We start from the raw sequence: 27,809 nt of genomic DNA, 5'->3' as shown, positions 1-27,809 counted from the left end.
AGAAGGCATGGCAACCCACTCCAGTATTCTTGCCTGGAGAATGCCATAGACAGAGAAGCCTGGCAGGCTACAGTCCATCGGGTTGCAAACAGTTAGACACGACTGAGCAACTAACAACTAACACTTTCACTTCTTCACACTACACATTTAACGGATGGATTTCACTAATTTCTCCCTAATGTCCTTTCTGTTCCAGATCCCATTCAGGATATCCTATTTAGTGATCATGTTTCCCCACCTTTTTCTGGTGACAGTTTCTAAAGATCTTACTTTTGATGATCTTAACAGTTCTAAGGAGTACTGGTCAGCTACTATGTTCATTGTAGCATTTCCCCATGCTTATCTCCAATCTCCCTCTCCAATAGTGAGAAACCTGGCTATCAGCCACCATACTTTTACACACTCGTTCATTCCCAGTACACTTGTAGTTTCAGAATTGTTCATCTGCACCCTTGTGAGAAACAACTTTATCAATCACAGTACAGTGTTTATGTATACTTTTGTCTTTAATGTTACAGTTTCTGAGTCAAAACATTCTTTTCCTAAGTTATTCACGTTAAGCATTTTTTTACCCATTCCTTCAGTGAGACTATGTCATATCCATTTCTAAAACATTTGTTACATTTTTTCATTTCTCTACATTACATCTTGGGATCCCTTAAACCCCTGGTTTATTTTTTTAATCTGTATACATTAACTTTTTATGCTATAGAGTTCTATGGATTTTAAAGAATGTATAGCATCCTACGTCCACCACAACAGTTTAGTTCATCACCCTAAAAACTCCCCTGTGGTTCCCCAAGTCAAACAGTCCCCCTTCCTCAAACCTCTGACAACCACTGTTCTGCTTTCCATCCCTATAGTTTTGCCCTCTCTAGAAGGCCATATGATTGGTATCATTTCGTATGTAGCCTTTTCAGTCTCTGGCTTCTTTAACTCAGCAAAATGCATTTAAGATGCATTCATATTGTAGCATTCAGTTCAGTTCAGTCGCTCAGTCATGTCCAACTTCTTGCGACCTCATGGACTGCAGCAGACCAGGCTTCACTGTCCATCACCAACTCTTACAACTTGCTCAAACTCATGTCCATTGAGTCGGGAATGCCATCCAGCCATCTCCTCCTCTGTCGTCCCCTTCTCCTGCCTTCAATCTTTCCCAGCATCAGGGTCTTTTCCAATGAGTCAGTTCTTCACATCAGGTAGCCAAAGTATTGCAGTTTTACAAACTCATTGAATGAGTATTCATATTCATATTACACACTTGTTGAATATACAAAAGTTGCCGCATTAACCTGTAGTTATTCCTGCTTTTCATACCCATTGCATAGCTGTACCATCCTTTAATTATCTGTTCACCTATTATTGAAGAACTTCTTGGTTACTTCCACTTTTTTGATGATTATGAAAAAAAGACAGCAGTTGTGAATAAAGCCATACATAGGTTTTTGTATGTAAATACATTTTCAAATCAACTTGTTAAATACCTAGGAGTGCAATGCTAGGTCATATGACAAGTCTGTGTTTAATTTTATAAGAAATTGCTGAACTGTCTTCCAAAGTGGCTACACCCTTGTGCATTCTACCAGCATGCATGAGAGCACCAGCATTTGGTACTCCCAATTTTTTGGATTTTAACCATTCTAATCAATGTGTAGTAGCTCCTCACTGTTTCACTCTTCACTTCCCTAGTGAAAAATAATGTTGGCTGTCTTCATATGGTTTTTGGCATCCATAAATCTTGTTTAAAGTGTCTACTCAGATGATCTGTCCATTTTTAAAATGATTGACTGTTTCACTGGTGAGCTTTAAAAATTTGTTCTATATTCAAGACATACGTTTTTTTTTAGATATGTGATTTGCAAACATTTTCTCCTAGGTATAATCAGACTTTTCATTGTCTTAACAGTATCTCCTATAGAGCAAAAGTTGTTAATTTTGATAAAGTCCAATTTATCAATTTTATCTTTCACAGACTGTGAAAGGACCATCTCCAAGAAGGAAGTGAGTTTTTATAATCAAGTATAACAGAAAAGTCAGGTAATTTTGAGAATATGATGAAATATTCTTTTTGTCAATAAGAAGGAAAAAAATTCAAAACTCTGGTGTGGTTGGGAAGGGCTCTAAAAGAAAGTCATTATCCAATTATAAATAAAATTAAAATATACATAATTTTAAAAATATATACTGTACAAGAAAATATAACCCATTTGACTTTGATCTTAAGAAACCTTATTGCTAAGGTTATGATTTTGGACCAAGAAACAAAAGAAATAAAATCATGATGTACTATTTGTAACTTTTAGAATAAATTGAAAGCATGTAAGAGTTCATTATGATTTCAGAATAATGATAACACTGATAGCAATCAGTCATATAGTATTTAGTAGGTACCAGGCCTTGTTTTAAATACTTTACATATAATAAGTCAGTTAGTCGTGACACTAATCCTGTGAAATATCATTATTATCCCCATTTCACAGTTGAGGAAAGTGACGCACAAAGAGATGAAATAACTTGCCAACATCACAAAGTCAGGATGTGGTAGAGGTTGGATTTGAACCCAGGAGGCCTGGCTCCAACATCTACATTCTTAACCATGATGTTATACTGCCTTCTGTAGTGACAGTCTCTCAGTCGTGTCCAGCTCTTTGTGACCCCATGGACTATATAGTCCATGGAATTCTTCAGGCCAGAATACTGGAGTGGGTAGCCTTTCCCTTCCCAGATCTTCCCAACCCAGGGATCGAACCAGGGTCTCCTGCATCACAGGTGGATTCGTTACCAGACCAAGGTCTCCCACATCACAGGGGATTCTTTACCAGCTGAGCCACAAGTGAAGCCCAAGAATACTGGAGTGGGTAGCCTATCCCTTCTCCAGCAAATCTTCCTGGCCCAGGAACTGAACTGGGGTCTAGCCTTCTTTAAATACAATATAATCAACTTTGATCATTTTAAAGTAAACATACTTAACAGAATTTAAAAGACAAAAAAAAGACAGTAAAGGATATGACTGATAATAGTCTCACTTTATAAAAAGGAAAATATGAGATACTGCTGACAATGGAACACAAAATAGAGGCTTACGTATACTGGAGCTACAAAAACAGAGGAAATAACATCAATTAAGCATATAAAATTTGAAGGAAAGTAAGGTAGCGAATAGTGTAAATAAACTAAAGCCTCATTTTTTTTTTTTTTAAGCCACATCACACAGCTTGTGGGATCTGGTTCCCTGACCAGGGATCAAACAGAGTTCCCCTGCAGTAGGGGAATCCTAATCACTGGATCACCAGGGAATTCCCTAAAGCCTAATCTTTAATGACAGGTCATCAACACTTACTGCCTTAGCTGATGGATCAAGAAAAATAGTGGCATATTATAAATTATAGAGGCATCTAATAGAAGACAAAAAGAAATAATTAAAATTGGCTTTTAGTATTTTAGCAGTTAAAAATTAAAGTTCTGGATCAAAACTTCCTGGGATCAAACTCCATTCCTCCATTTAGTATTAATAGTGCTATTTAGTTACTTGGTCTTCTTTTCTTCAATATTCTTACCTAAAAACGGCTGCTGCTGCTGCTGCTGCTGCTAAGTCACTTCAGTCGTGTCCAACTCTGTGCAACCCCATAGATGGCAGCCCACCAGGCTCCTCCGTCCCTGGGATTCTCCAAGCAAGAATATTGGAGTGGGTTGCCATTTCCTTCTCCAGTGAATGAAAGTGAAAAGGGAAAGTGAAGTCGCTCAGTTGTGCCCGACTCTCAGCAACCCCATGGACTGCAGCCCGCCAGGCTCCTCTGTCCATGGGATTTTCCAGGCAAGAGTACTAGAGTGGGGTGCCATGCTGCTAATTCATATGATGTTATGAAGATTAAGAGAGTTAATACAAATAGAGCATTGGAACTACGAGTGGTTCAGAGCAGTAAACCCTAAGTAAACATTAGCTATCAGCTATGAATTAGAGGGCACACACACAAAATCAGTTTATATTTGCCTCCTGACTTACTTAGCCAAGGATTCAAATCTCAGCAGGGAGGGTGCCACTAAAAGCAGGGACAAATGCAGCAAATCTCAGCAGAGCTTCCGTTGGCCTCTAGAGGCAGGCATTCTCAGTGAGAGGACAAGGTAGGGTCTTGCGACATTTGGCCAGCTCAGTTCTCTTGGTTCTACTCTCTTTTATGCTTAGGGCTTACATCACCACTTTGTGCAATACAATCTCTAACAAGTTATGCCCTTTAATGGGAAGATACTACAAACATCTGGGTTCCTGCTGGTTCCTGAGCCAAACTCAGTGCTAATGAGGCCACTGTTTAAAAAAATTTTTATTGGAGTGTAATTGCTTTACAATGTTGTGTTAGTTTCTGCTATACAGCAAAGTGAGTCAGCTTTATACACACATGTATCTCCTCGTTTTTGGATTTCCTGCCCATTTAAGTCAACACAGAACACTGAGTGGAGTTCCCTGTGCTATGTAGTAGTGATAGCTTACAGTGAACAATGTCGGATCTGTGATCTCCGAAGAAGATTCAGCTTCAGCACCAGAGACCAGGCTTGATCACTCAGGGCTCTTGTGTGGCAGAAGTTTTATTACAGTGAAAAGGGACAGAGAAACCTTCTGACATTAGACAATTGACAGGGTTGTGGAGAGTGCCCCACTTGCTAGTCTTTAGCAAGAGAATCATATACTTTTTAAATTAGTTATTACAATAAATCAAAAGAATGTCTCAAGGTTGTAAGAATTTTACCAGACCCACTCCCACAATTTATATTTTAGGATAACAGGATTAGAATTTAACAAAAGAAAGATCCTATCTGACCCACTCCCATAATAAACATTTTACAATAACAAGATTAGTCAGAAGGTTTTCAGGAAGGAGAAACTGCCCTCAAGCAGAATACATTGTTGTTATATTATCCTTAGTACCCACTTTAAACTGAGTTGTTTGTTCTATGAATCATCAACTTCAGGCTTAAAAAACATTTTATGTGACTAAGACTAAGGAATGTAGAGAAAAAAAAAGAGTTGTTCCTTCTTCCTTTTTGAGAATTCCTGACCCCTATCTCCTCCTTGAGAACCCCTGGCCTCTCTCCCCTCCTCAGGCACCCCAGACTTCTTACCAACCTGCCTAGAAACTGACTCTCTCAGTAGGTTCTCATTAGTTATTTATTTTATACATAGTATCAACAGCATATATCTCACGATCACAATCACAAATTTTTATGTAATGGGAGGAACCAAAATTAATGTCCAGATGCTTCTAAACAGCCTTGCTTCCCCAGGTTTCTAATGTTTGTAAAGGCTTTCTCCAAAGATATCCCCTGAGGAGGAGATCTGGGCTTCTGATCATTGTAGAAAATATTAAAAATCATGGCTCCTGCTGCAGATTTCATTAGCTTATTAGGGGAAGAAAGGACACATATAAAAATATAATGAAATTCACAACACAGACAAGATAAAGGGGGAGTGGAATAAAGATGCAGACTTTCACAAAATGAAAGAATAATTGGTGTTTGGAAAGGAAATAGATCATTCTGGGGTGACAGGATAAAGGAGATCTTAAGCAAGTATCCAGTGAGACTGACAGAAGAGATTTATCCAAGACTAACTGTGAAAGGCCACGAGAACCTGGATACAGGGTATTTCAAAAAGTTTAATCTTTTGTTACTACATTCATTTCCAGATGACTCAGTCTCATAGTTTTAAACACTATCTCAATTCGGACGACTCCCAGACCTGCTTCCTAAATTTCAGTCTAATAGGGCTTCCCTGAGAGCTCAGTTGGTAAAGAATCTGCCTGCAATTCAGGAGAGCCAGGTTCAATTCCTGGGTCTGGAAGATCCGCTGGAGAAGGGATAGGTTACCCACTCAACTATTCCTGGGCTTCTCTTGTGGCTCAGCTGGTAAAGAATCCACCTGCACTGTGGGAGACCTGGGTCTGGTAAAGAATCTGCCTGCAATGTGGGAGACCTGGGTTCGATACCTGGGTTGGGAAGATCCCTTGGAGAAGAGAAAGGCCACCCACTCCAGTATTCTTGACTGGAGAATTCCACGGACTGTATAGTCCATGGAGTCGCAAAGATCTGGACACGACTGAGTGACTTTGACTTTGACTTTCATACCCACCTGGACAGTTTTGCTCTGCTTGGATGTCAAGCTGGGATCACAAACTTAGCATGTACAAAGCTTAACTCCTAACAAACCCACTACCAAACCTGCTCCTCTCAGATGCACCTCTATCTCAGTTAATAGTAACTCCATTCTTCAGCTGCTCAGGCCAAAAGAACTTCAAATTAGCCTTGACTGTCCATTTTCCCTCATGCTTCACATCCAGAAAATTCAGCCCCACTCAATCTGTATTTTTCCACTCTATACCTAGCTTCCTAATACCTTTGATTTCTATTAATATTACCCATCTCCAGCTCACTCTACTCCCTAATATTCAATCATGCCAGACATGCTTGCATCCGAGGTCCTTTGCACTTGCTGCTCCCTTTGCTTGGAAACCTCTTTTCCTCAGATATTTGCTGTCTTTCCCACTCATTTTCTTCAAGTCTTTACTGATATGCCCCCTTTACAGAAGGGCCTTCATAGGACCTTATCCAAAATGTCAACCTTTCACCCTCAATACTCCCTATTTCCCCACTTCATTTATTTTTCTCTCCTTTTCAGTTATCACCATCTAAGACATTATGCATTTTGCTCCTTTGTCATTGCATGACCTCACTGGAACATAAGCCACCAGAGTCATAAGTTTTTGTTTGATAATTAATTGCTATATGATTATTATACCCTTAGCAGCTACACATCCTTGGCACATAATAAGCACTCAATAAATATCTGTTAAATGAATGAAAGAACATGGAAATGCTGTTCAAAATACATAATTATAGTTAGAACACCATATTCTTAAAAACATTTCAGTTCAGTTCAGTCGCTCAGTTGTTGCAAGGCTTCTGGGGAGTACAAAGATGAAAAAGACAGCAGTGGGACATAATTAACTATAATCCAAAATAGACATTCACAACTTTTATGTGAGAATTACAGAAAAAAAAAAAACAGTGGTATAAGGGACTCAAGAGAAAAACTTTATCAGTAGGGGACAACTGCAGTAACCTAGGTATCAGCTGATTAGGCCCTATATTGGCTAGAGTACAATAAAAATGGAAAGGGTCGTATGTTACAATGATCATAATAATAGAAACAGTTGATAGGATTTGGTGACTAGTTGAATTCAGAAAGAAACAGCAAATCACTGCTAATGTCAAACTTAGGTAATGATAAAAAATAGCAGTGCTATTTAAAAAAAAAGAGAGAGAGAGAAAAGAGGAGGATTAAAGTGGCAGGAAAAATGTTAAGTCCAATATTAGATATGTTTGAGGTGATACCAGATCACATAAGAGAAAATGTCAGGACAGTTCTAGATTCAGAGCTATGACTTAGGGTTAAGAATGTAGTTGACCCTTAAACAACACAGAGTTATGGGTACCAATCCTCCATCCAGTCAAAAACCCATGTACAACTTTATAGTCAGCCCTCAGTATCTGTGGTTTTGTACCTGCAGATTCAACCAGTCACAAATTCTGTAGTATTATTAAACACTCAACATATAAGTGGATCCACGCAGTTCAAACACATATTGTTCAAGTGGCAACTATATAGACTTAGGAGTTTTCTCACAAAGATATCCGTGAACTGAAAAAAGTGAGATTTCTAAGCAAAAGACTAAAGGTAAAAACCATGAGAAATAGATAACCTACAGGGCAGGAGAAGGAAGAGGTGCAACTGAACATAACAAAGAAAAAAAAGGAGAAAGAAAACTATATATATATTTATTTCCAAAGGCAATTCCAAAGAATGCTCAAAATACCGCACAATTGCACTCATCTCACATGCTAGTAAAGTAATGCTCAAATTTCTCCAAGCCAGGCTTCAGCAATACATGCACCGTGAACTCCCTGATGTTCAAGCTGGTTTTAGAAAAGGCAGAGGAAGCAGAGATCAAATTGCCAACATCCGCTGGATCATGGAAAAAGCAAGAGAGTTCCAGAAAAAGATCTATTTCTGCTTTATTGACTATGCCAAAGCCTTTGACTGTGTGGATCACAGTCAGCTGTGGAAAATTCTGAAAGAGATGGGAATACCAGACCACCTAACCTGCCTCTTGAGAAATCTGTATGCAGGTCAGGAAGCAACAGTTAGAACTGGACATGGAACAACAGACTGGTTCCAAACAGGAAAAGGAGTACGTCAAGCTGTATATTGTCACTCTGCTTATTTAACTTCTATGCAGAGTACATCATGAGAAACGCTGGACTGGAAGAAACACAAGCTGGAATCAAGATTGCCGGGAGAAATATCAATAACCTCAGATATGCAGATGACACCACCCTTACATCAGAAAGTGAAGAGGAACTCAAAAGCCTCTTGATGAAAGTGAAAGAGGAGAGCGAAAAAGTTGGCTTAAAGCTCAACATTCAGAAAACGAAGATCATGGCATCCGATCCCATCACTTCACGGGAAATAGATGGGGAAACAGTGGAGACAGTGTCAGACTTTATTTTTTTGGGCTCCAAAATCACTGCAGATGGTGACTGCAGCCATGAAATTAAAAGACGCTTACTCCTTGGAAGAAAAGTTATGACCAACCTAGATAGCATATTCAAAAGCAGAGACATTACTTTGCCGACTAAGGTCCATCTAGTCAAGGCTATGGTTTTTCCTGTGGTCATGTATGGATGTGAGAGTTGGACTGTGAAGAAGGCTGAGAGCCGAAGAATTGATGCTTTTGAACTGTGGTGTTGGAGAAGACTCTTGAGAGTCCTTTGGACTGCAAGGAGATCCAACCAGTCCATTCTGAAGGAGATCAACCCTGGGATTTCTTTGGAAGGAATGATGCTAAAGCTGAAACTCCAGTACTTTGGCCACCTGATGCGAAGAGTTGACTCATTGGAAAAGACTCTGATGCTGGGAAGGATTAGGAGCAGGAGGAGAAGGGGACAACAGAGGATGAGATGGCTGGATGGCATCACGGACTCGATGAACGTGAGTCTGAGTGAACTCCAGGAGATGGTGATGGACAGCGAGGCCTGGCGTGCTGCAATTCATGAGGTCGCAAAGAGTTGGACATGACTGAGCGACTGAACTGAACTGAACTGAACTGATATATATATATATATATATATATATATATATATATATATATATATTCTCCAGCCTTTAAAAAAATAATCAAGCTACCATTCATTTTGCATTTAGCAATTTAGCAAATATGTTCATTCAAGTACTCAAGATATCAGATGAAATCAAAGCAATATTTCAGTTCACTCTTGGCTTAGAATTGTCAGACTAGTAAAATTAGGCATTTTGCTGGTAAACTCTGAAATAAAAAATAGCTTATGTACTTCCTCACAATTCACGGACTGCAGTGTAAATGTAAGATAAAGAATATGATACAAGTCTCTGTCACCCAGGAAACCACCTAATGGCAAATTGCTTAGCCTTCTTTATAAATGTAACTTCACCGTGATCTGGCCAGTTCCATACATATATGTAGTATTCAATATATATTCATTTATAATAATAGCAAGCAAAACAAGTAAACACATGCAAAAATAGGTAAAATTAAAATAAATAGTTTAAGGTAGGGAGGGAAAATAAGGAATTTTTTAATGGGTACAGAGTTTTAGTTTAGAAAAATGAAAAAGTTCTGAGATGAATGAACAACAACACAACAATGTGGATATATTTAAGGCCACTAAACAGCATGTTTAATGATAAATTTTTATGTATCAGTTCAGCTCAGTTTAGTGGCTCAGTTGTGTCCGACTCTGTGACCCCATAAACCGCAGCACGCCAGGCCTCCCTGTCCATCACCAATTCCCAGAGTTTACCCAAACTCATGTCCATTGAGTCAGTGATGCCATCCAACCATCTCATCCTCTGTCATCCACTTCTCCTGCCTTCAATCTTTCCCAGTATCACGGTCTTTTCCAATGAGTCAGCTCTTCCCATCAGGTGGCCAAAGTATTGGGGTTTCAGTTTTAACATCAGTCCTTCCAAAGAACACCCAGGACTGATCTCCTTTAGGATGGATTGTTTGGATCTCCTTGCAGTCCAAGGGACTCTCAAGAGTCTTCTCCAACACCACAGTTCAAAAGCATCAATTCTTTGGCGCTTAGCTTTCTTTATAGTCCAACTCTCACATCCATACATGACTACTGGAAAACCATAGCCTTGACTAGATGGACCTTTGTTGACAGAGTAATGTCTCTGCTTTTTAATACGCTGTCACAGTTGGTCATAACTTTCCTTTCAAGGAGTAAGCGTCTTTTAATTTCATGGCTGCAAACACCATCTGCAGTGATTTGGAGCCCCAAAAAATAAAGTCTGACACCGTCTCCACTGTTTCCCCATCTATTTCCCGTGAAGTTATGGGACCAGATGCCATGATCTTCGTTTTCTGAATGTTGAGCTTTAAGCCAACTTTTTCACTCTCCTCTTTCACTTTCATCAAAAGGCTTTTGAGTTCCTCTTCACTTTCTGCCATAAGGGTGGTGTCATCTGCATATCTGAGGTTATTGATATTTCTCCCAGCAATCTTGATTCCAGCTTGTGCTTCTTCCAGCCCAGTGTTTCTCATGATGTACTCTGCATAGAAGTTAAATAAGCAGGGTGACAATATACAGCTTGACGTACTCTTTTTCCTATTTTGAACCAGTCTGTTGTTCCATGTCAAGTTCTAACTGTTGCTTCCTGACCTGCATACAGGTTTATCAGGAGGCAGGTCAGGTGGTCTGGTATTCCCATCTCTTTCAGAATTTTCCACAGCTGACTGTGATCCACACAGTCAAAGGCTTTGGCATAGTCAATAAAGCAGAAATAGATGTTTTCCTGGAACTTTCTTGCTTTTTCGATGATCCAGAAGATGTTGGCAATTTGATCTCTGGTTCCTTTGCCTTTCCAAAACCACCTTGAACATCTGGAAGTTCATGGTTCATGTATTGCTGAAGCCTGGCTTGGAGAATTTTGAGTATTACTTTGCCAGTGTGTGAGATGAGTGCAATTGTGCAGTAGCTTGAGCATTCTTTGGCATTGCCTGTCTTTGGGATTGGAATGAAAACTGACCTTTTCCAGTCCTGTGGCCACTGCTGAGTTTTCCAAATTTGCTGGCATATTGAGTGAAGCACTTTCACAGCATCATCCTTCAGGATTTGAAATAGCTCCACTGGAATTCCATCACTTCCACCAGCTTTGTTGGTAGTGATGCTTCCTAAGGCCCACTTGACTTCACATTCCAGGATGTCTGGCTCTAGGTGAGGGATCACACCATCCTGATTATCTGGGTCATGAAGATCTTTTTTGTACAGTTCTTCTGTGTATTCTTGCCACCTCTTCTTAATATCTTCTGCTTCTGTTAGGTCATACCATTTCTGTCCTTTATCGAGTCCATCTTTGCATGAAATGTTCCCTTGGTATCTCTAGTTTTCTTGAAGAGATCTCTCGTCTCTTCCATTCTACTGTTTTCCTCTATTTCTTTGCATTGATTGCTGTGGAAGGCTTTTTTATCTCTCCTTGCTATTCTTTGGAACTCTGCATTGAAATGGGTATATCTTTCCTTTTCACCTTTGCTTTTTCGTTCTCTTCTCTTCACAGCTATTTGTAAGACCTCCTCAGACAGCCATTTTGCTTTTTTGCATATCTTTTTCTTGGGTATGGTCTTGATCCCTGTCTCCTGTACAATGTCACAAACATCCTTCCATAGTTCATCAGGCACTCTGTGTATCAGATCTAGTCCCTTAAATCTATTTCTCACTTCCACTGTATAATCATAAAGGATTTGATTTAGGTCACACATGAATGGTCTAGTGGTTTTCCCCACTTTCTTCAATTTAAGTCTGAATTTGTTATGTATCTTTTACTACCAAAAAAAAAAAAACTAATTCAGCTCATATATGTACTATAAGCTAAATGCTAATTCTCCAGAAGCAATGATTATACCAATATTCTTTTTAATCCCATGTCTCTGAATTCCTATCACTGTAATTCAGTAACAAGGAAGAAAAGCTGTGATCCAAGATAAAACTGACAAAGGAAAATAGAGAATAAGATAAAACAAGTTTTTTAAATTGAAAATAATTTTTATCAGATTGGATCTAGAAGATCAAGATGGTGGACAGAGTAGGAAGATCCCAAGCTCATCTTCTCCAACGGACCCACACATAGAACTACATATAGAATAACTATCTCTGAAAATGACTTAAAGACTAGAAGAATACATTTTCTACAATTAAAGATATAAAATAAAATGGGTAGGAGGGGCACAGAACCCACATCCTAGTGCAGCAACCCACAACTAGGAGGGGTATCACAACTGCAGACACTAACCCTGGAGAGTAAGGCATCTGAGCCCCTTGTCAGGCTCCCTAGCTTGGGGCACTAGAACTGGGAAGACAAACCTTCACAAGAAGGATGGACTTAGAGAGTATTATGCTAAGTGAAATAAGTCAGAGAAATCATAAATACCATGCAATTTCACTTATATATGGACTCTATAAACAAGACAAAGGAAAACAAAAGAGAAACAGAGTCAGAGAAACAGATGACAAACTGGTGGACACCAGGGGGAGGTGGGTGGGGGTTGGGTAAAATAGGTAAAGGGGATTCAGAAGTAAAAACCTCCAGCTATCAGACAAATGAGTAACCAAGACGTAATGTTCATCACAAGCAACACAGTTGATAACACTGTCATAAATATGTATGGTGACATTTGGTTAAAAAACTTACAGTTGTAATCAATTCATAATGTATGTGTGTGTTAGTCGCTCAGTCATGTCTGACTCTTTGTGGCCCCAAGGACTGTAGCCTGCCAGGCTACTCTGTCCTTGGAATTTTCCAGGCAAGAATGCTAGAGTGGGTTGACATTTCCTTCTCCAGGGGACCTTCCCTACCCAGGGATCAAACCTGTGTCTCCTGCATTGCAAGCAGATTCTTTACCATGTGAGCCACTGGGGAAGGCCATAATGTATATAAATGTCAAATCACTGTTTTCACTTAAAACTAAGATAATATTGTATGTCAACTATATTTCAAGTAAAAAATAAATAAAAGCTTTAAGAGTCAACCCTAATCACAAAAGTAGGAAAACATAAAATGAAACAGTCAGTATTGAAATTAAGGAATTAAGTCAAATACATACTTGCAAACTTGGAGGACATCCTGGAATTCTTGACAAAGGAACTGTGTGGTAAAGGACAGAAGGATCTTTCCATATCTCAATCCTGAGAAGCAAGAGCTGAAGGGAAAGTCAAGGTAGAACAGTAGAAAAAATACAGGATTTTAACTAAGACTTTTAATAGTTTGGCAAACAGAAACTACAGACTACTGTGGTAGGTGGCTATAAGCAGGTTCAGAACATATAGGGAAATATACACAGTATGGAGAGTAGATTTTTTCATTAATATTTTCACCTTAGTGTTTACTGTGTTCATTCAAAAGTAAAGCTGGCAACTTTACTTTTCATGATAGAAAGATTACCAACTGAAAGGGATATCACACTCCTCCAGTGCTGTGTAACTTTCAATGCATCTTCATGATAGTCCTGAAATATAATCAGAGCAGAGTCAAGTAAGATGCTAAGGCTTCTCTTCAGATGCAGCAATTTCTACCAAAAGAATAAATACAAATTCCCTTACTGAAGCTGTGAGTTCCAAACTTACCACCTTAGGATTCTGTGTGATTAAAACTATAAACTAGTCTCATATACTCTGCTAGGACTCTTTTCTCCTTTGTCACCACAGATCATATTATTAACAGCACAACCCTCCTTCATTTATAATCTAAAACCCCGTTATTCCTGCTGGAAATGCCACAGTGCTTTACAACCATCTGATCCCAGTCACCTTTCAAAGAGAGATCTCATCTCCTTTGTGAAATCCTCTTCTAATCTCTTCATTGCTAAATACTCATAATCTTTGCAGTCTAAATTAGTGCTTCTTGGAAATTCCCTGGCGGTCCACAGCACTTTCACTGCCATGACCTGGGTTCAGTCCCTGGTGGGGAAACTAAGATCCCACAAGACGCCTAAAATAAATGAGTGCTTCTTTTTTTTTCCTCTCTACTTGCGGCAAATGGGGGCTACTCTCCAGTTGCAGTGCACTAGCACAGGCTCTAGGCACAGGCGGCAGCAATGGCGGCATAAGGCTCAATAGTTGTGACTCATGGGCTTAGCTGCTCTGCCACATGTGTGATCTCCCAGGACCAGGGACTGAAACAGTCTCCTACACTGGCAGGCGGATTCTTTACCACTGAGCCACTAATGAAGCCCCAATAAATGCTTCTTGAACTACCTGTGGTAAAATGCCATTTTTTTAATTTTCTAATCCTTTGTGGACCAAGCCTTTTATAAAATGAAATTTAAATGAATTACCAGAATTTTTTTAAATATGTGAAATAGAAACCAAATTTTATTATAAATTTGATAGGCATATAATTTCCCTGTCAAATTCCTATAAAAGTTTCTAAAGCTTATTCTTAATTTCTGTACTTATATTTCAGCACAGCAGTAATAGTTCACACACTGCTATCAGTCTGCAGACTGCACTTTGGGTTTTTTCATTTTGTTTTTAAATTTTTATTTTGCATTGGAGCATAGTTGATTAACAATGTTGTGTTAGTTGCAGGTGTTTAGCAAGGTGATTCGGTTATTCTGCTCAATATTTTGCAATAACCTAAATGGGAAAAGAATTTACAGAATGCACTTTGAACAGCATGTGTCTAAACAACTCAGGGTTTAAATTAATGAATCTTCATCTATTTGAAAAAAACTGAAACTTGAATTCAGCATTTGTTTAAGCAGGACTCAGATATGAAAGGGACAGTAACTCTGGAAAGTAGACACTACATGTATGTACAAAGGCACGGATGTGAGAAATGACATGGCATGTTACTGACACAATGAACTGAATAGCTCTTACTTGAGGGGCATGTACTGTGAGAGAGGGAACTAAGAGCCAGGTAAGGCTTACAGAGGGAAAGATAAGTGAGGAAAAAGCCCCAACTATTTCTAAAGAAGGACCATGATAGAATCAGTGTCTTTGAAAAAGTAAGCTGGGAGTGGACAGGCTGAGGAGGAACTTTACACTTACAGTGTTATATATTATACCTTTCTTCATGTCCTCCAGAGCCTGGAAAAGTGCTCAGTAGACGATGGACGTAAAGCATCTTCATTAAGTAGCAGGTGTTAGAAAATACTTGAAATTCTGTTAGAGGTACTAATTGAAAATATTCCATATTTACTACACCTGACTTCTAAAAGTTAAAGCAGAAGACACTGTGCAGATACTTCACCTGTATAACAGTAAAGAACACTCAGCTTGGAAAGAGTTGATCATTGGCCAGCAAGAGATTTCAATGAAATTCTGAAAGACAAAAACAGACAGGAGTGTATTAACAAATTAAACGGAACAGACTACAATAGGAGGTACTGAGATGCAACTGAGATGAAAGCCGACCTGCCCCCTGGAACCCCAGAGGGATTCTAGGCTCAGGGATACCCAAGGAGCTGTCTCAAAGGGTCATTAAAGAAGGGAGTAGCTAAGGACAGACAACCAGAAGACCTGAATACAGAAAAACTGTACCTAGTCAAATACTCCACATCTACCTTCCTCTTCCACCTCTACCCACAAAGCATACATGGAAGCCTAATATTTATCCCTAACCAAAAATTACAAGAGGATAACTCTCCTTTGTGGCAAAGATGTTCAACTATCAACCTATATTAACACACCTCCTTCTATAAGAGAGACTTGTCTCTAAGAAGGAACTGCTTAGCCAAACCACCCACCCCTTCTCAGACCCCTCTTGTATCTAGGTACTACCATATGATTAGTTTTAACCAATGGAATAAAACAGAAGTAATGGGTCATTTCCCTGCCAGGCAATGAAGTGTCTTCTCTATTCTCTCCTTCCCTTCCTTTAGAGGGAGACAGAAAACCACAAGGAATTTTAAGGATAGCAGAATCACAAAAAAAATTCAGTACACCAAATCACAGGAAGGAAAGTTGCCTGCTGAGAAGACCCTCATTGGACGACTAAAGAAACAAAAAACTAAAATGCTTTTTTGTTAAGCCATTGAATTTTCAGGTTTACTGGTTTTGGCAAATAGCATCCTTACTAACGATAGCCCCTTTTTAAAAAAGGAAATAAGAAAAGGAGGGAACGGGAAAACATCAACAGAAAAATTAAGCTTCGGTTTTAGTGACCCAGAGGCAGGCCTTCCTCTTTGTGGCATGTGGAATATCAGCAGCCTAACAGTCGGCTTTCTATCCACCCACACTAAAGGAAAGCCTGACAGCTGGCATGTTCCATCACACATGCATATTAAGACAAAGAACTAAGTCACTGGAACGGGAGGGACATGAATGATTATCACCAAGAGGTCAGATGTGGTAGATTAAATTTTTCTTGTAGTACCTTACCCTCTGTGGCCAATAGCAACTAGCACATGCTTTCAACTTTCAGCCAACAAATTTCCTTGTCCAAAACTGCAATTTCATTAGTTAAACTGCCTTCCATGATATCACAGACAACAGTTTTATCCAAAGTTTTGCTACTACATAACACAATTCACCATTTTCCCAGCCTCCTGTAGTGGTTTCCTTGCTAACTAACCACCAACCAGTTTCAAAGCCAATGGTATGTAATTGAAGTTTCTGTTATACCTGCACCCCATCCGAGGTATCCATTTTTAAATTAATCATCCTTTTCAAGCAAAATAAGCAAACACAAAATATCAGTAACATACAAAAATAAGCATATATTTCTCACTTAGAGAAATAAATTATTTAAGTCAATTGGGGCAGTTCTGTTTCAGGCTGTAGATCAAGTTGACATCTTTCCCATGTGTTTCTATCTAGGGCTCTACAGTGGCCAGCAGATGCCTGGGACCTGTTTTATTATGCAAAGATTGGAAACTCCCAGAGTGGCAAGTGGAAACATTAAATAGCTCATAAGGCCTAGGCTCAGAACTGGTGCAGCCTTCTTCCCAAGTTCTTCTGGCCAAGAAGTAAATATCTGCTGAACAATTACCTAATCTGTCACAATTCACTCTCTTGCACACAAAGATGGTGACTACTGCGCAGTAAAAGGTGATTAATATAAGAACCAAGACATTAAACAAAGATTAAATTTTGCAATCTGGTACAACATGGAGGGAACCTGAAGGTATTATGCCAAATGAACAAGCCAAAAAGAAAAAGACAAATACTATATGATTTCACTCACATGTGGAATATTTTTAAAAATAAACTGAACAGTGCTCGCTTCGGCAGCACATATACTAAAATTGGAACGATACAGAGAAGATTAGCATGGCCCCTGCGCAAGGATGACACGCAAATTTGTGAAGCGTTCCATATTTTTTAAAAGAATGAAACTAGATCACTTTCTAACACCGCACACAAAAATAAACTCAAAATGGATTAAAGATCTAAATGTAAGATCAGAAACTATAAAACTCCTAGAGGAGAACATAGGCAAAACACTCTCAGACATAAATCACAGCAGGATCCTCTATGATCCACCTCCCAGAATTCTGGAAATAAAAGCAAAAATAAACAAATGGGATCTAATTAAAATTAAAAGCTTCTGCACAACAAAGGAAAATATAAGCAAGGTGAAAAGACAGCCTTCTGAATGGGAGAAAATAATAGCAAATGAAGCAACTGACAAACAACTAATCTCAAAAATATACAAGCAACTTATGCAGCTCAACTCCAGAAAAATAAACGACCCAATCAAAAAATGGGCCAAAGAACTAAATAGACATTTCTCCAAAGAAGACATACGGATGGCTAACAAACACATGAAAAGATGCTCAACTTCACTCATTATTAGAGAAATGCAAATCAAAACCACAATGAGGTACCACTTCACACCAGTCAGAATGGCTGCGATCCAAAAATCTGCAAGCAATAAATGCTGGAGAGGGTGTGGAGAAAAGGGAACCCTCCTACACTGTTGGTGGGAATGCAAACTAGTACAGCCACTATGGAGAACAGTGTGGAGATTCCTTAAAAAATTGCAAATAGAACTACCTTATGACCCAGCAATCCCACTGCTGGGCATACACACCGAGGAAACCAGAATTGAAAGAGACACATGTACCCCAATGTTCATCGCAGCACTGTTTATAATAGCCAGGACATGGAAACAACCTAGATGTCCATCAGCAGATGAATGGATAAGAAAGCTGTGGCACATATACACAATGGAGTATTACTCAGCCGTTAAAAAGAATTCATTTGAATCAGTTCTGATGAGATGGATAAAACTGGAGCCGATTATACAGAGTGAAGTAAGCCAGAAAGAAAAACACCAATACAGTATACTAACACATATATATGGAATTTAGGAAGATGGCAATGACGACCCTGTATGCAAGACAGGGAAAGAGACACAGATGTGTATAACGGACTTTTAGACTCAGAGGGAGAGGGAGAGGGTGGGATGATTTGGGAGAATGACATTCTAACATGTATACTATCATGTGAATTGAATCGCCAGTCTATGTCTGACGCAGGATGCAGCATGCTTGGGGCTGGTGCATGGGGATGACCCAGAAAGATGTTATGGGGAGGGAGGTGGGAGGGGGGTTCATGTTTGGGAATGCATGTAAGAATTAAAGATTTTAAAATTTAAAAAATAAAAAACTAAAAAAAATAAAAATAAAAAATAAACTGAACACACACACACATGGATACAGAGAACAGATTGGTGGTTACCAGAGGGAAAGGGGAGTGGGGAGAAAACAAAATGGATAAAGAGGGTGTATGGTGATGGATGGAAACTAGACTTTTTGGTAGTGAGCACTTTGCTGTGCATAAAGTTGTCAATTATTACGTTGTACACATATTATAAACCAATATTACAACATATTATAATGTTATAAGCCAATGTTACCTCAATAAATATATATGTAACTGTATGTGCAAATACACACACACGAAAAAAACTTAAAATTACAATTAACTACCAAATACTGGTAGGAATTGGGGGAGGGAAAAGGAAGTAACTGAACTAAATCTTCATCTTTTATATAAAGTGGAGGAAATAGATGGTGTTTAATCAACCAAGGAGTGTAGGTAAAAGCATAACAATTCAAAGTTTCCTGAAGAACAAACAATAAATTAGTTCAAATATTTGTTTATGGGGGTAGGCCTAATAACTAGTGGCAAGGAATAGAAACTGTTGCTTTACATCAAAAGTACTGTTGTACTACATTTTTTTGTTGACATGTTCACGTATTACTCTAAGAAAAAAAGCAATGAATTTCTACTAGAAACTTCTCCCTTAAAGGCTGGATTTTAGAGATGAGAGAATATTCCTATATATAAACTGACTACCATGGAAAAAACTGTATAAGTGAAAGGAAACTTATACTTTCATTATGGTACACAAGTATGAGTCTCCCCTTTATATTCAGTATAAGTGCAGAAGTAGTTCACATTGCTAGAGAATGCAGGTAGGCGCTAATAAATTTAATATTTAGAAATTTACTTAACATCACTGTTGCCATAAAAAAATTCTTAATATGGAAAAATTTACTTATAAAACTTAAGACTTAAGTGATCTGCTGTTACTCACAACATAGAGAACTGATATAAATACTACCCACCAAAAAGTATATAGGTACAACAAAAGGAAGATAGAAAACAAACACTAATAGATTATTTAAACAATAATTAACCCAAACTACAAATAAAACACAGGTCAACAATTCTTTCCAACCATGGCAGACATCACAAATCAAACATGGCACTCTGCCCAGTAACACATAGGAACAATCTCCAATTCCAAAATTCATCTCAATACAGTACTCCTCACCCTCCAAAACTGATCAGAGCTGGCAAATCAAGTGAAACTTCTTTATCCTAGAACAAAGCAACACTTCGATTAAAGTTTACTACATGAAAATATTTACTTCATTTTGCCTTTTCAGCATTTAAAAGGCTTAACAGATTTTTCCAAAGGTTAGATATTACATTGAAAATCTTGCCGTCATTGAACATTAAGAATGTATTTCTCTATGGCGGAGTCTCGTAGCTACTCAACTAATATAACCTGGAAGTCTGATGGATATTCAAGCAGTAAAGAAAGGCAAAAAAGACTGTCCAAACACATTTCAACAACTATTTAAAAGATCTGTTGACAGCTTAGAACAATTTTGTTCAATACAGAGTTCCAGGCATTTCTGGATCAAAGGTTATTACTGAGCCATGGTATCGAGCAGATGAGCAGATAGATGCTGGCCCACATCTTGTTCTGAACAAAGTTCCTTCCTCTCTTCACCCAAATCCCCAAATCCATCTGTCTAAAGCACTCCGCACATTACTATATCATCCTAAATTCAGCTAATTGGACTAGGGCAGGACACTTCACCTTAAAGCAAGCCAATCAAGAGGAATATGGTTAACTTTTTTGTGGTGTATCTTCCAAAATAACCCAGTGAGATCTTCACACGAATTTCACCTGGTGACAAAGAACAAAGTTGCAAGTGAAAGTACATACTTGAACTAGAAGACCATGTAAACTAGTCAGGGCCAGCAGCTGGGCCCTATGCAAAAGCAAAGAGCAAAGGACGCCTGCTGAAAAGGAGAGACTGTGGAACAACTTGGCTTCCCTTGTGGCTCAGCTGGTAAAGAATCTGCCCACAATGTGGGAGACCTGAATTCGATTCCCTGGGTTGGGAAGATCCCCTAGAGAAGGGAAAGGCTATCCACTCCAGTATCCACTCCGGGAGAATTGCATGGACTGTATAGTCCATGGGGTCGCAAAGAGTTGGACACGACTGAGCAACTTTCACTTCCATGGAACAATTAATTACTGTTTTTAGTTCTCCATCTAGTTCCGGTGAGGCTCAGGTGTGTTCTAATGTATGCATATGAATGGCCTCAAAACTCCCTAAAGTATCTCTAAAAAAGAAAATGAAAGAAAAAAAAAAACTCCTCATTACATAAACTAGTTAAGAAGCTAAAGGAACCCAATTAAAATGACTACTTAGAGACAGCACCCTTGCAGTAACTGTGGGATACTGCCCATACACAATATAAGCTGTACAACTCGAACCAAGATAATTAAAATCAGTCAATTACTGATCTTGACTATAAGTCAAGGAACCTATTGGTTCTATCAACTTGCATTAAAGATAGCAATATTCAGTTTTTAATTACAAAAGGTACCTATAGAAACATTCAATCTCTTGAATTAAAAGCAAGAAAATAGTAATGCTATAAAAGTAAGACATTCAAGTTAAACCTCTTTTTCTTTCCTTAAACTCTGAAAGGAATGAATGAAAATACGTATATATAAAATGGTTCAAGGAGTGAAACTGAAACACAGGAATTAGCTAGCAGGCCCTGCTCTTAGAACACAAAGTCGCTCCAGCCCACACATATAAAAGTTCTTTGGTTAAGAAGTTATAGACCGGCATCCTGCCAGATTTCTGGTTTTGCTTGAATCTGGTTATGTTTGCCCTACAGAATATTTTTAATGTGAAAGCTGAAAATCAAGACATTTCATCTTTTAAAAAGTTAGAATTTTAGTTTCTCCTGAAAAATTAGTAAACCTAAAAACACAGAGCCCAGTTTCCCAATGGGAAAAGCATCCTTTGGTAAGCCACAGTCCTCCGCACTACCTATTATGTTGCTGAGAACCCAATTCTTCCCCTGTTGCTCCTGACTCCATTAGCATGTGCTGTACTTAGTCACTCAGTCATGTCAGACTCTTTGCTACAGAGTAGCCCACACAGGTGGTGGCACCCCACTCCAGTACTCTTGCCTGGAGAATTCCAAGGATGAAGGAGCCTGGTAGGCTGCAGTCCATGGGAGTCAGACACGACTGAGCGACTTCACTTTCACTTCTCACTCTCATGCACTGGAGAAGGAAATGGCAACGCACTCCAGTGTTCTTGCCTGAAGAATCCCAGGGACAGGGGAGCCTGGTGGGCTGCCATCTATGGAGTTGCACAGAGTCGGACACGACTGAAGTGACTTAGCAGCAGCGGCAGCAGCCCACCAACCTCCTCTGTCCATGGGGATTCCCCAGGCAAGAATACTGGAGTCGGTCGTCATGCCCTCCCAGGGAATCTTCTCCACCCAGGGATCAAACCCAGTTCTCCCACATTGCAGGTGTATTCTTTACCATCTGAGCCACTAGGGAAGCCCAAGAACACTGGAATGGATAGCCTACCCCTTCCCCAGGGGAATCTTCCCAACCCATGAATAAAACTGGGGTTTCCTGCATTGCAGGCGGATATGAGCCTTTAGGATATGAGCTATCAATCTGTCCACTGATACAGATCTTCCAGTTCACAAACTTACACAATCAACTTGTCGAGTGGCTTGGTTAAGATCAGTTCTGACATCAACAACATGGTACAACTATTAACAGGAAAAAAAAAAAAGGCTCGGTCCTTTGTCCTGCATCCAGCTTAGCAGTGCAGACTTTTCATACCCTAAAGTGTCCTTCAGTTCTTCATTTTTTTTTCCTGTAATACGACCATCCCAATCTTCCTCAGACAAAGGTGGAGAGAAAGAATCAAATTCTGTTCTAATCTCCCAGGAGGCTCCTGCGCCTCTAAGTAAACTTATGGATGCAGCTAATAGATAACTGGAAGGAAGTTACATCATCTCTACCAGCCAGCAGCGTCTGAAACTCATACCCTGCTCAAAAAAAAAAAATTATTTCAAAAAATGTTTGAATTTAGGCAACTTGCATGTTTACTGGTAGCCTTGAACATCTGTTCATAATGTAATTAAAATAAAATTTGTGTCACAGGTTTTTTCTGTATTGAAATTCCAAATGATTCAGTATAAGTTATATTTTCATAACTACTGTTTGGCAATGCAGAGAAAGCTAGATGAAAAATATATTTAATAACCTAATAACCAAACTGGAAAAAGCATTAACTTTAGCATGTTAGAAAAGGAAGAACATAAAAACATTGAATGTTTTTCTCCAGAAAAATACATTCACAAGAATTAAGGTATCTCTACAAAAAAATCAATTGTAATAAACCTAACAAGAGAAACAGGACAAACACTTGACCATCAGCAGGCACACATATCACCCCACCAAGGTATATATCCATCTTGATGTTATACTCTTATCCATTATTCGTTGCCTGGGTTTCAAATCCAAATAAGCATGGGTAGTTGCTATAGTGACAATATGCCACTTTTGGAACCAGAAGCTTAGTACTACTGAGTACTTATGGTCTTCATAACGTCAGTACTTCCTCCCACACTTTGAATTATACATCCAACATTACACATTCCGACATTAAAACTTCACAAAATGTGATTTCATTCTGTCCTTTAAAGAAGTCAATTTTGTTACTTTCTCAAAAATAGTTTCCCCAAAATAATTTATAGTTTATGTAGTATAGTAAATGTCAAGAGAAACAACCTAAGTCATATAACATGTTAAGAACATACATACTCAAAACATGCTTAATGAATTAATATTAAAGATTCTGGCTTAATAAAATAAATAAATTGTATATTATTGAAATGTACTTTTTTAAAGAATTTTTTATGTGGACCATTTTCAAAGATGTGGACCAGTCTTTATTGAACATGTTACAATACTGTTTCTTTTTATTTAACGTTTTGGGTTTTTGGCCACAAGGCATGTGAAATATTAGCTCCCTAACCAGCACCCCTCGCACTGGACTACCAGGGAAGTCCCTGAAATATACTGTTTTTTAATCGTAACTGAGCATGATCATATCTTATTAATTCATGTCTTAGCTCAATGTCATTAATAATAGTATTCCTACCATCGTTCATTTAATATGAAAATCAAAAGATTTTCATATTAAATGAAACTAAAAATTCAAAAGCAACACTAAGAAGCAGCATTTTATTTTATAGCAGATTGATGCAGAGGTCCTTCTTGACTTATAATGGGGTTCTGTTCCAACAAATCTATCATAAATCGAAAATACCATAAGTCAAAAACAATTTAATATACCTAACCTACCAAATATCACAGCTTAGCCTAGGCTACCTTAAACATGCTCAGAACACTTACATTTAGTTGGCTAATTATCTGACACAAGACTATTTTATAATAAAGTGTTTAATATCGCATGTGATTTATTGTACATTGTTATAAAAGTGAAAAACATAATTTTTTAGAGTATTTGGTTGTTGACCTCAATATCGTGGTGCAACTGGGATATGTGGCTCACTGCCACCGTCTAGCATCACGAGAGAGTATCATACCCATATATTACAAGCCTGGAGAAAATCGAACTTAGGTTTCTACTGAATGCACAATCACAGTTTCACATCATTGTGAAATTAAAAAATCATAAGCAGAATCACCTACTTTGGAGACTATCTGTATTTTTATTTCCTTTAGGAACTATCCCTAGTAATTAAAGATTAATTATTAGTGCTATCTAAGGCCTGTATCCACCTCCCAATGCAGAAGATGCAGTTTTAATCCCTGGGTCAAGAAGATACCTTGGAGGAAAACCCATTTGAGTATTCTTGCCTGAGGAATCTCATACACAGAGGAGTCTTCTGGGCTATAGGCTATGGGAAAGCAAAACAGTCGGACAAAACTTAGCGACTAAACAACAACAACAAGGAGAGGGTAGTTTGTGGCTAGTAAAACACTAAGAATAAGGAAAAATATCCTTCTCAAATCAATCAGAGAATATCTCCAGATTATCAAAGGGTCAGAGACTGGGAATCCTCATACATTGCTGTTAGGACTGGAAAATGATAGTCACTATAACAACAGCTTGTAAGTTTCTCCAAAAGTTATACATAGAACTATCATACAACCTATCGTTTTCACTTGTAGGTATCAAGACCATATGTCCAAAAAAGACGTGCAAATGAATATTTAAAGAAATGGTATTCAAAATAGCCAAAAACTAGAAACCTAAATGTTCACCAGAGAATTCCCTGGCGGTCCAGTGGTTAGGATTTGGTGCTTTCACTACCAGTGCTGGGATTCAATCCCTTATCACGGAACTAAGAGTGGCCATAAATAAACAAATAATGTTAATCAACTTGGTAAATGAGTAAACCATAAATAAATGAAATTCTACTCAGCAATAATAAAAGGAATTAATGACACAAGATCAAAAACATTATGCTAAGTCAAAGAAGACAGACATAAGAGATCATACACTGTATGAGTCCATTCATATCAAATGTTCAGAAGAGTCAAATTACAGAAACGGAAAGTACATTCATGGTTGCCTGGAGATAGAAGTGGGGATTAGCTGTAAATGGGCATGTGGAATCTTATTAAAGAGATGAAAATGTTCTAAAACCGATTTAAAGTCTTGGTTGTACCACTTGATAAAATAAATTATTAAGGTGTATGAATTGAATTATATATGAAATTCATGAATTATAGATGAAAAATATATCTCAATAAAATAGGATGTTTTCTTTTTTAAAGTCAGAGAACATTAGAGCTGCAGGGAACCTGCCAGAACTTATACAAATGAAGAAAGTGAGGCCCCAAAGGGTTAAACACTTGTTTAAATGTTACCCAGCTAGATCCTGACAAAAGTAAAAAAGATCAAAATCCAGCCTCAGCCTCCTACAAAAAATAAAATGCCATGGAACTGTTTAAAATTACAATAATAGTTGCATAGATTTCTTTGTGAGGAGTTCTAGAAGTATCAAAATTTGAGAACCTAAAAGAATGTTTAAAACATAAAAATCCTAAGAATGTGATGTTCAGAAAAAATTTTAAAAAGCTAGAAAAACTCATTTGTCATTCTTTGAAGCTATATAACTTTCAAAATTGGTAATAAAAGAAAAAGAACTAAGCATTTTTTCTGACTTTCCAATAAAAGCTGTATTTCAGGGTAATGAAATGCTGCCAGTTTATGACAGAAAGCTTCTCCAATAGAGAGGAAGAATGCAAAACAATAAATGCAGATGGAATGAAAAAATTACAAATTATCATTTTGAAGTCCATAATAAAATTATGATTCAGGCAAGAATTATCAATTATTATTAAGGCCATTAAGTGAATGGTTGAAGGGAAAGTTGGACATTTACAGAAAACATCACACCTCACAGATTATTTTGTTTTACGGAGACGTCACCAACCTAATCAAGCCGTTAGCATTAAATATCCAGGTTTATTAGAACTTCAGGTACTAGAGTAATAAGCTAAACACCAAGAGAAAGTAGTCAAACAATTACAGAAAGGAAGATATTCTCCAGGACAATATGCCTCCTCTTAGCTAATCAGAGAAATTTAAAAAAAAAAGTAGGGGGTCACTAGTCTAGATTGAGATTTTGAAATATCAACAAAAACAAGTGTGGTCCTTAATTGGATCCTGGTTTGGACAAGATGGCTATAAAGAATATTTGGGAGATAACTAGATAAACTTGAAGATAACAGAAGTTATCTTAAGTGTGATAACACTATTTTTGTTATATAGTATTGTTTCCAGAAGTACATACTGAAGTACTTACAAGTGGGAGATTCAGATACCCATGGTCCACTTCAAAATATTTCAATGAATTTAAAAAATAAAAAATTCAAGTCCAAGTCTCAACTTCCTAATTCATTGCTGTTTCCATTACTGCTCATTAATTCATTCATAAAATCATTATAAGAATTACATAGAAAAATATCTTGCAGACAAGAGGTTCAGAGACGTGCTCTACCACGAAGGAAAGCATTTTTTTTGTTGTTGGTTTTTATTTGTTTTTACTGCTACCAAAAGTAAAACACATAACTCAGAGGTAACAACTCAGTATCACAGGCAACAAGACACCAAAAGGCATCAAAGCATCACGAATGGAGAATTTTGCCCTCAAAGAGCTAAAAACATTTTGTAGAACAGTTTCGTGAAGTTAATTACAAGAAAACTAGGCTGTTTCAAGATCATGGTTAAGGCTCTGAAGCGGCAGCCTCACTAATGCAATCTTCAATTGTTACATAAAATTACCTATTCCCTTCTGACTTCACTACCCTGTACAACCAGTTTACTACTTTCCAAGATGTGGTGAAGTTAACGGACACTCTTTCGAAAATCCCTCTCTCTAGCGAGGGCAGCCAAGCTAAAGAAAACCTTCACCATAACAACCAGCTTCTTTACACCTAGGGCTTCAAAACAGCGAACGCGGAGCCTCCCTCGAAGCCCAGAGAAGACGCCGATTATCGACTAGCAGATCTAACTCATTTGCCTTGTTTTCTCCCCTCTCTCTAAATCCAAAGGGTGGCGCTGTCCTCATTCCTTCCCCACACACCAGGTGAGCGCGCAGGTCCACTTCGAGGTCCGACCGAGGGGTGGCGGTGTCCACTGACGACTTCGGTCCGGCCTCTCCGCCGCCCCGGCCCGCGCGGCTCCTCTCCCTACCCAGCCCCTCCGTGTGAGCCCGCGAAAGCGCCCGCTCCCCTCCTCAGGGGCTCTCTCTCAGAAACTCTCCACAACACTCGGGGCAGGCGGGACGGCTAGGAAGGACACAAGCCAGCACTCTGGCTCTGAGCCCTCAGCCCAGAAACACAGAAGCGTATAATGAAAAGCGTCGCGACCTCTCGCACCAACGCGAGTTAACGCCACTTCGACCGCCAGAGCCCCCAAGTTAACCGATTTGCAGACTTGACTGGACTGAGTGGTCTCTGAGAGACGGGAGAGGGCGCCCATCTGCCGGGATCACCAGCGCTTCCCGCCCCGCCCCACCGGCCTAAGTGCGTCAGGAATCACGTGCCTCGTCTCCCTTCCCTACCGGCAAGCCGGCGCTCCCTTCCGGAAGTCGCGCCC

At 38.7% G+C, this 27,809-nt stretch overlaps 1 long non-coding RNA gene and 1 other non-coding gene across 3 annotated transcripts in view; one reads left to right on the top strand and one right to left on the bottom strand.

Annotated features, from left to right (window-relative positions):
- Window positions 1-27,796, bottom strand: part of LOC138423303 (uncharacterized) — a 47,389-nt gene extending 19,593 nt beyond the window's left edge. Inside the window, exons 1-4 of one of the 2 annotated variants that reach the window (XR_011250220.1) lie at window positions 27,295-27,796; window positions 15,344-15,414; window positions 13,465-13,595; window positions 13,194-13,289 (exon numbers count right to left, since the gene is read on the bottom strand). This is a non-coding gene — a long non-coding RNA (uncharacterized lncRNA). The remainder of the gene's footprint in view (window positions 1-13,193; window positions 13,290-13,464; window positions 13,596-15,343; window positions 15,415-27,294) is intronic. The other variant, XR_011250219.1, reaches the window with a different exon arrangement.
- LOC138424044 (U6 spliceosomal RNA) lies at window positions 17,310-17,416 on the top strand. The gene has a single exon (XR_011250614.1). It is a non-coding gene; the product is annotated as a U6 spliceosomal RNA (small nuclear RNA).
- Window positions 27,797-27,809: the final 13 nt, after the last annotated feature.

Source organism: Ovis canadensis, chromosome 18 (assembly GCF_042477335.2).
Source record: "Ovis canadensis isolate MfBH-ARS-UI-01 breed Bighorn chromosome 18, ARS-UI_OviCan_v2, whole genome shotgun sequence".
Taxonomy (NCBI): Eukaryota; Metazoa; Chordata; class Mammalia; order Artiodactyla; family Bovidae; genus Ovis; species Ovis canadensis.
The sequence above is the reverse complement of the archived record's forward strand: the minus strand, read 5'-3'. Positions and strand labels throughout refer to the sequence as shown.